The following is a 9545-nucleotide window of genomic DNA, read 5'->3' on the forward strand; positions in this document are numbered from 1 at the left end:
AGAATACGATTTATCTTTTGTAGGAACACAGAAAAGTTGAACTATTAAATGTAAAAATTCTAAACTAAACTAAAATTTAAATTAAGGTTTTTGAGAAATCATTTCTGCTTATATTTTCTAATGAACTTAATTATTTTACAAATTTTGTTATACGAATTAAATATGATTAATTTCTTATTTATTTCTTATCTTATAAATGATTCTAGAGAATTTAATTATAATGAGAAAAAGATCATATAAAAATTATGATACTGAAACTCAATAGATCCCTTTAAGATTCTTTACAATAGGTGATATATATTTTCATATCAGTACATCTTAATTATTAAATGAAGACAAGTCTCTCTTATCGTTTTTTAATCTTATCGTTCTTGAATTTTTATTTTAATGAAGCTATGTTGTCATAACTATTATAAAACTTTATAGTATTATATTTATTTAAAAACAGTCAGAATAACTCTTTAGATGACCTACCATCAATCTCGGCTCTATATTACTGAAGAGAGATGGCCTATCCTAATTGTACAGATGAACTAGCTCTTTTGCCCTTCGGTTTCATGGAGTATCGCATCAGAAGAAATTTCTTTTCGGTACAAACTATTTTTCTATTAGGGACCAAGTTGTTGACAGACTAATACCACAATAAAGCTTCCATCCACTGAATTACATGGCTGATTCAGTCCTTTAAAGATTGTCTTCGGAGCCATTGCCATTGACCTTAGGCATCCAGCAAACTACCACTCTGTTTTTACTTTCCTATCAGTAACTTGTTGTTCCATAATAAAACTTTGGTGTACAGAATTGCACGGCTAATCAAGCTTATGACTGTGTTTGCTATTGATTGAAGACATCCAGCAAAGTACCACCCTGTTTTTGTTTCGTCAGTTGCTGCAACATATCATAGCACTCTACTTTAATACTCTACTTTAGTAAATAATTTTCGTGGTGGTCAAAGTAACTTTGAGTTTGGCACCGGCGATAGTAAGATGGGATTTCTGTGAGATTACTTTGATGTTTTCGGAATCAGAAGATTGAGCAGTTTCGAAATTCGAAGACACAAAATCCATAATATTTTGTTGTTTTATCTGTGATTTCGACCGTATGATCAGCGTCCACTATTTTCGCAAGCAAAGAAGAAGACGATGGGCTCATGTACAACTTAGTACAAACTTGTTCAGAATTGATGCCATCAAAGTAGCAAAAATTATTATTTCATCATTGAAAATTATTATTTCATTCAAATTATTTCGATAAAATTTTAGAATAGAAAATCAATGATGACGTATTCCGTTTATCGTGGAATGTCTAATTAAAATTGGAGTTCGCCGGGTATTCAGAGTAATAGAGACCTATTCATAACTATTTATCCCTTAGCACGTGCTGTTCCACACTGTTTTAAATGTTTATTAAATACTTTTTTACTTCCGTTTGCCCGATTATTATTAACTACCAACCATAACTGAGATATGACCCCCTTATAGATGGTATAATCACACTACCGTCAATATATCATCTATGACACGTATATAAAATACCAATTGTTTTCTCTGTATATTTGACGGCTATAATAGTAAAATTAGTTATAAAATTGGATAACGTGTATATACAGTTTGTATAAACTATGGGCTTATAGCGAAAAGGATTCATTAAACTAAAATAGCATCAACTATATATTACAGTATTTTATATATGATAGAAATATAAGGACATTAGAAAATAGATTGAGTCCATTTGTTGGTTTTCATCTTTCAAAGTAATTCGAAAAAAACTATTCGAAATTTTATGGTTAAGATTTTTAAAGGAACTGATCCACGTTACAATAGTAATTTATCGCAAGAGCTCGTATAAATATTCAGCGAAGGTCTGTACATCAATTAAATAATTGGATTTCATTTATTTAGAATGCCACACACATTTTCAAAGCAATATGTTGCTGACTTTATTTGCGAAAATGTCCATTTTCATACACGTATATTATTTATAATAAATAAGAAATTCCATGAATACAAAATATTATAAAAAGGATGTAGTGCTTGGCACGAATCTTAAGAAAGGGTTACGGTGATCTTTTGAAAAATATTTTTTTATTTATTAGATATTTGATTACAACAAAGTTATTCCATGCAATATAAAATATTTAAAATAATTATTTTAAATAAATAAATGATCTATTTTTAACTCTCATTGGAACAGAACTAATAATAGTTTAGTTTTATACCAGGTTTGACTTTTAAATGTATCGTTATAAATATTGAAAGTGTACGTTTATTGAGAAGACGTTCTAAAGATAGAATATTTTCAACTGTTTCTTCGATTAATAGCAGCAACGAACCCATAACTTAAATTGAATCCAAATAGAAAGATGGACGATATGTTTAAAATTTACATTCACGTTTCCTTATAATTTGGAATATTTTGTTGCTTGTCTATCTGAGTGTCACATAAAAGTTTTACTTCTAACAACCCATTTTAGCCTCCTTGGTAAGTGTTACCTTCTGCATAAAACAAAATTCCTTAATTGTTTTGGTTGCCCGCACAATCCATTTTAGAATTTTACATTTCAACCTCAAAATCTAGAGACAGTGCAGCAGACTGCATGCGGGAAAAAGGCGGAATTGGAAAGGTAAGGACACCACTAAACCACAGAAATACAAATCAAATTTTGTTGTGCGGCTAGAACGTGAAGCATTCTAACCAAAACCAGAAACTAAATCCAAACGCTTCCGACGTGCGAGTGCAACATTGCCTTTTGACTTAATAGTGCAATTTTGGACGAAGCTGAATTTAAATTTTGACTTGGAACATTCGAAAATATATGCGTTCCAGCTTTCAATTTGTATTAGTACAGCAGGATTGCAACGGCGGGAGTGCGTAGTGCGAATAAATTTACCACTCAGGTGGAAAATTGCTTACCGGTACTGAGAACTAAAACGAAGAAAACAATTATTAAGCCCTTTGCCACTCGTACACACAGGCATGCAAATATTCTATATTAAATATTTTGCATTTCTATGCTCAATCCTAGACTTATTAAATTTGGTTAGGTATTTTGTATTGTGTTTAAATTCGCTCCTTCTTCATATAGTTATTTGTGTTTAAGTCGTTTAAGATCTCGGTTAAGATGAATACAAGTTTCATTGCCACGGGCTTCAATTTCGTAATTAATTGTTGGCTTTGTGTTTTAAATTTATTTTTTTCGTGCATTTGAGAGAAGTTTGACTGTCCGGTTAAGCCAGTTAACAATCTCATTTAGACACCGGCCATTCTTGAATACATCTAACAACTTCATAACTAAAGACACAAACACATTTATGTACTTCAAGCACTTCCGGCGCCCGGCTTAGCAACTTCTTAAATGAATTAAATTCTATATTTATTATTAAATTATCTTGGCATGAACACCTAAAACATTTCAGCAATCGCACTCACCCATAAAACAAGCGTCGACGTCCACTGCAGCTGCTCCAGAGTATTGCCTGAAAGACTTCTGAAGCAGTGCGTTATTTTCAAATTACGAATTTCCTTCGTTGCCAAACTGAAAGTGGTATGAAATGTAAATTTTTAATGAGCGTTTTTGCTAATGGCTATTTACAAATACCAGTGCGAGTGGAGCACATAACCCAACCACCTCTGCTTTCATTCATTTCTCCATTAGTTCATTTATATATTTAACAGTTGCAATAGCCACACAGTGGCTCCCGCACTCTCCTCAATTGCTGAAATATCTAAAAATGTAAGAAAGTAATTTTCTCATTTAAAAATTCATTGAATGAAAATTCATTTTAAATTGAAAAATTGTTCATGTTGAAGAAGATGGATAAGGTTTTTGCATTTGGGCCAGAGGAGTAACAAATGAAAATATTCGACGAAAAGTGTTGTGCGTACCCAGAGCGTACCGATAAGTACAAACCCATCGCGAGCTTTCTGCTTCAATGCCGCCTTTAATGAAACTAATTTCTCGACTGAATATTTAGCTTCAATGATGAAACGCAAAAGGAAACTTATAATTATCAAGCAAACTTCAGCGGAGCTTCCTGTTAATAATAGAATTTCTTTACAACTCACCAAATCTATAAAATTACTCAGCATTTTGTTTAGTAAATTAAACACTATCTTAAATTTATTGCAAATTGCAATGTTGGCAATTTACCACTCTTCCAAGCCTCCTCCTACTATTTACACTTTGAAAGTAAAAATTATATATGATTATATAATTTACTTCATACTAAAAATATATATTAATTTCTTCAACTCTGGGGTCCAAATAGCTTAAAGTATATTAAGTGAAATAATAAATAATTTTTATACTATAAAAATTTTTAAAAGTAATGCTGAGAGAGGAAATATATTGTAAGTTGACATTTTGATTTAAGGGTTCTGCTAATTACCTAGTACTCTACCATATTTTGTTAAGGGGATATAGTTATTAGCATTAAATTCTCAATGTCTTTTCGGAAAATGATTTTTGACTATATGTGCCGTTTGGTAAATGTGATACGTTTTTTCAGTGAGATTTTTAAATATCCCTTTATATGTATAGATTTGGACTGGTAATAGCAAAATATTAGCTCTTTCAGTAATGAGCTTATTAAAGATAATATGATATATTCCATAATCAACCAATAATGTGAGATATATCTAACATAAAATATTGATGCATCATGTTGCTCTGCAAGTAAGAATTCTCTTTTAAGCCTATTTAATGAGTTCCCATCTGACAATAGATTCTTAACAGGATTTGTCCCACTTTTTATATATGGGATTGATACTTAACACTCGAAGGATAAAAGACAAGTGCAAAAGTTTAAAAGCGCTGACTTTGTTTTGGTAATTTTAAATCTTTTTACATTTTTCATCATTTATCATTTCATCGAAACATCAAAACCGAACCGAAGACGATGACGATGACTGACAATGAGCGTCTGTCAAGCCACACGACAATTCATCTTAACCATATACAACGCCCCACCGTCACCCATTACAACACCCGCACTGGTATTTGAACTCGACATTGTTGCTAAATTGCGGCTTTGTTGCAAATCGCAGTGGGAGCAGGCACAACCAATGCCAGCGATACCAAGCGGTGCTCCATTACGCGAGATAAATTACCAGACACTTAAGTTGGATTTTCGAGATTTTTATCGCGGTATGGATTAAGCGATTTCATTTGTCCTGTGCATGTTGCTACTGTTGCTGTTCCAATATCTAAATTGCGATTGTGATTGCTTAATGTTGCTCATTTCAATTTGTGTTGTAGGTGAGTCGGAAAAATGAAAAATATGCCAATTCATTTGCTTTAAATTACCTCTACGGGGTGTGTTACTTGTCGCTTTTACGACTTTCTTATTTAATTTCTGGTTTCCTTTGTGACGCGATTGTACCTCTAAGGCAGTAGTCATGCTGATAGCTAGCATTTTTGATTAATTTTCGCCGATAACCGCAATGCAATTTTAAGTCAATAGGGCAAGAAAATTTTATTTCATCCTAAATTTATGTTACTTGGGAACAAATTAGACGATTTTCAATGCAAGGCCTTTATTCTAATAGCTTCAGATATGATTTAATGTAAATGTAGAAGCAGATCCCAAAGAATGAGATCTTATTCTCTTATTAGCAACTATTTTAAGTAGATTCTAGTATGTTTTATATGAAAACATATACCTACGGTTTTTCTAATTACTGCTGTTTAGACATAAATATATATATCTGAATTGTGCTTTTTCAATGACTACTTTACTAGGAACTGTTACTGCCCAAATTATCAATAAATTTTCAACATACATTGCAAAGGACATCCTCCCAACTTCATTTCTGTGATTATTACGGCAACAGTGCTACAAAACCATTATCATCATCGTTAATATCGTAAGGGCAATCATCGTCATTGCAGTTGCTGAGTTATTTGTTTTTGTTTTTCGTTGGTTCCACTTTGCAGTGGAAGCTTGAAATCAGCTTCGATGCACACAGAACACTTTTTTGTGGTGCAGTTCAGCTCTCGTAGTGAGTAGTGAGTAGTGGTACGGTACACTCATTTGTAAAACTGTAACGTATTCAACCGTTTTGTAAGAGGAATTTTCGTTCAACTTCTTACTGGAAAGAGCCTTTGCAGCAATTCTACTTGTGCACACATTTGCAATGCACTGGACGTGGATACAGCGACAATCACAATCCGCCTTGCTCTGCTTGAATGTATTCGTATAGGAGCATTTCTGCCGCTGGTAAACGTTGAAATAAAATCCTATTCCATTCCATAAGAATGCAATGAAACTAAACGTACAGTAAAACTGACTTCGAGTCGACGCGATAGGTGTATCTATGGGAAAAAGGCGGGTCCAAATCTACAGTTACCATTCAAATAAAATAAAACACAAGACTATGTTTTTCAGTTGCTTTTATTTTTTTCTTTTTACTTTTTCACTTCACATTTTTAGTTTAATTTATTTTAAAAATAAATTAATTGAGTCTCGGAACACTTTTTATTTTATGAGAGAGATTTCATAGTATTCAAAAACTTTCATTAAAAGCCATTAATAAAAATTGTTTACCAAAATCAATTAAATGAATAAAATTATAATGTTTTTAAATTAAATTCATGTTATTGATTATTGTAAAAAAAATTTATATAGAATAACTTATTTATCTCAGCACTTTTATTGCACAAGGCTAAGTATATATTTTTAAATTGAAATTATGTTGAACTTAAGTTGGTATTATAAACTATTTACAAAAAATACTTGGTGCAAATATTTTATTAGTCCAGTTTTGTGAAGATTGTTAATGATGAAGTCCTTCTATCGCAGTATAGCTTACTACTATATAACCCACTAAATTCTTACCGAAGTTATATCTAGAAATTATTTGAACAGAATTTATTTCATCAAATTTTCTTTAATATCAATATCAATTTTTTTTGATCAAAAATATTTAAAGTTTGATTTGATTAAATATAGACTATTAGTATATATAAAATAAGTGTTGCAAAATATTTAAAGTTCTCAATTAAGTTTAAACTATTTTCTCATTATACTGACTCAGAGAGGAACAATATTGCTTAATTTAAGAATTTTATTATTATGGAAATTAAAAATATTCTAAAGATTCAATGGTTTTGTTGTCATAATGACGCAAGGACAAGCGTGAGCGGAAGTTTCATATGCGCCATATTTTTAATTGCCAACAATTGTCGTCGACACTGCATCCGTCGTCCATTGTCCGACGCCAAACCGCTGTAGTTATGAAATGCGTTAGGCATTCTATGTCGCGTCAGGATTTATAGCAGAAAGCAAGTGTTGGCAAGATTCGCGCCTTTCGTTTGTCAGGACAACATGATTTAAAAAACTCCCTTCGCACCATAGACGACAGAAACTCCAAATAACAACTGTTGTCTGCCCGCCTGAACAATTTTTGCAATTATTAATATTTCTAATTTCTTTCATTTAACTCAAGTGTTTTTGTTTTCATTTGTTAGAAGCGGAGTGGCGGTAGGGTGTTAATTGTTACGCCCCTAAATAACTACTTGAATCGTGTCAATATAAATTGAATTTGCTAATATCGGATTCTATGCTTTTTATAATTTCTTATCAATATATTAATCTTATTATTAATCTATTAAATTTGATGAAGAAAGATACTTTAAATATTTTATGATTATTTTTATCTCAATTTTGGCACATAATTTTTTAGTGTTTTTTGGTTTGTACGAATATTAATGAAATATGTTATGAAATATATATAACATAATTTGTAAGAAACTCATCGTTTTTCTATTTTGCCTTTTAAGTACATATAACTAAAATTTTGTTCCAAAAATAAATCAAAATTTGCTTGTTGAAAGCAAAAACTCCCCTTATTTGATATTATTACCCCTACGTATTTTATAACAGTTAGCACAATATGTACTGTTCAAGTATTACAGTTCACGTCATAGAAATTTGTATTGACACTGTGAAGAGAAAGAGTTGCACACATAACTACTTGAATTCCAATTTTGCTTAGAACTTAGAATAGTGATAGAATGAATAGATCTTTGAATATATCTTTGAATAGTTATTTTAACTTCTAATGTATTTTAAATTTTTTCTAAACTTTGGTTAAGTTTAATTTAACCTAAAGTTGAAAGTCCTTTCAGATAATTTAAAGTCAGAATGAAAATATTTTAATTTTTGTACTTGTACATCTCCTCCTCCTCCTCTTCCTCCTTCGCAACTCACAGCTGTGACTGCAGTAAATTGCCCTGGTAAGACATTAAAAAAATAAAATTTCCAATTCATGTTAAAGCACATTAAGAAAGTCAATATCGGAACAGATGTGAGCTCACGACTGAATTAATTTGAAGTTGTGTGCTGCTGAAGTAACGCATACGCGTCTGCCCCTAAAACTACGCTAAAATCTTGGTAATTTAAATATGCGTTGGATATGCGCCTAAAAATATGGTTTGCAGCCTTAAGATTTTATTCATTGCTTTAGATTCCTTTAAAAAATTTTTCGTAATATTTTCAAATTGGCACTTACGAATTTTGTTTGCATTTTGGTGGGTGGGATATTTCCTCGTAAATTGCATATGTATGAGATTTATGTAAAAATTTAGCACAGAAGGTATAGTACTACAGGATAAAATGGAAGAAGGAGGTTACACAAATAAAATCACATTTGCTGAATAAGAAAAATTAAGATATTTCATTTGCATAAGAAGCTAAACGTATTTACTTGCTCACTGTTTTGAAGGATTGGTATACGAATTTCCATAAAGAATGTATTTAAATTTTTCCATTAAGTCGTACTCTCATATGCGATAGGATATATTTGTGAATTTGTAAAAGAGAAAGAGGCAATTAAAGTTTTTTACTTTCTTAAGAAAGTATTTAAAATTTTTAATATATGTATATATGTATATTATGATAAGAGTTAACTTTACTTTTTATGGAATCTTTTAATTTCGATTTATTATGCGGTATGGGAATCTCGCGATGACATACCATAATACATAAAAATTTATGTAAATCATTACAAAAATTTGTTCGCAGCATTATCATTATCTTATAATAACATAAACATATATTTATTTTTTTTTCTTTTGAGATATTCATAACATTTCCAACCCATTTCCAAAATTTCCTCATAACTTGTGCAATATATATATTTGTGTTGCAACGTCCGACACACTTTTGAAATGAAGAGAATAGAATTTAACCGGAAACGCAGATTTTTTACTTTTTTTAAAAATGAGAGTTTTATTTATACAAAAAATAAAGGCTAAAATATTGTTAAGCTTAAAGTTAGATATTAAAATAACATAATAAAATGTAAAAAAATTATAAAAATCTGTTTAATGTTAATTAGAAATTTTCCAGCTTTTAAGCATCGATCCGTTCAAGTTAAATTTTAAAATGCAGTATATAAAGGGAATAACTCTTGAAGTTAAAACATGAAACAAAAAAAGTTAAAAGTTATTAATTGATGGGGGAACCAACTTTAAACATTCACGAGTTTGGTTGACTTTTGTTAACGCACATAAATGGCCTTGAAACTTAATTTGGTTAGATTCC

This window comes from Teleopsis dalmanni, chromosome 1 (genome assembly GCF_002237135.1).
Source record: "Teleopsis dalmanni isolate 2A chromosome 1, ASM223713v2, whole genome shotgun sequence".
NCBI classification, from domain to species: Eukaryota; Metazoa; Arthropoda; class Insecta; order Diptera; family Diopsidae; genus Teleopsis; species Teleopsis dalmanni.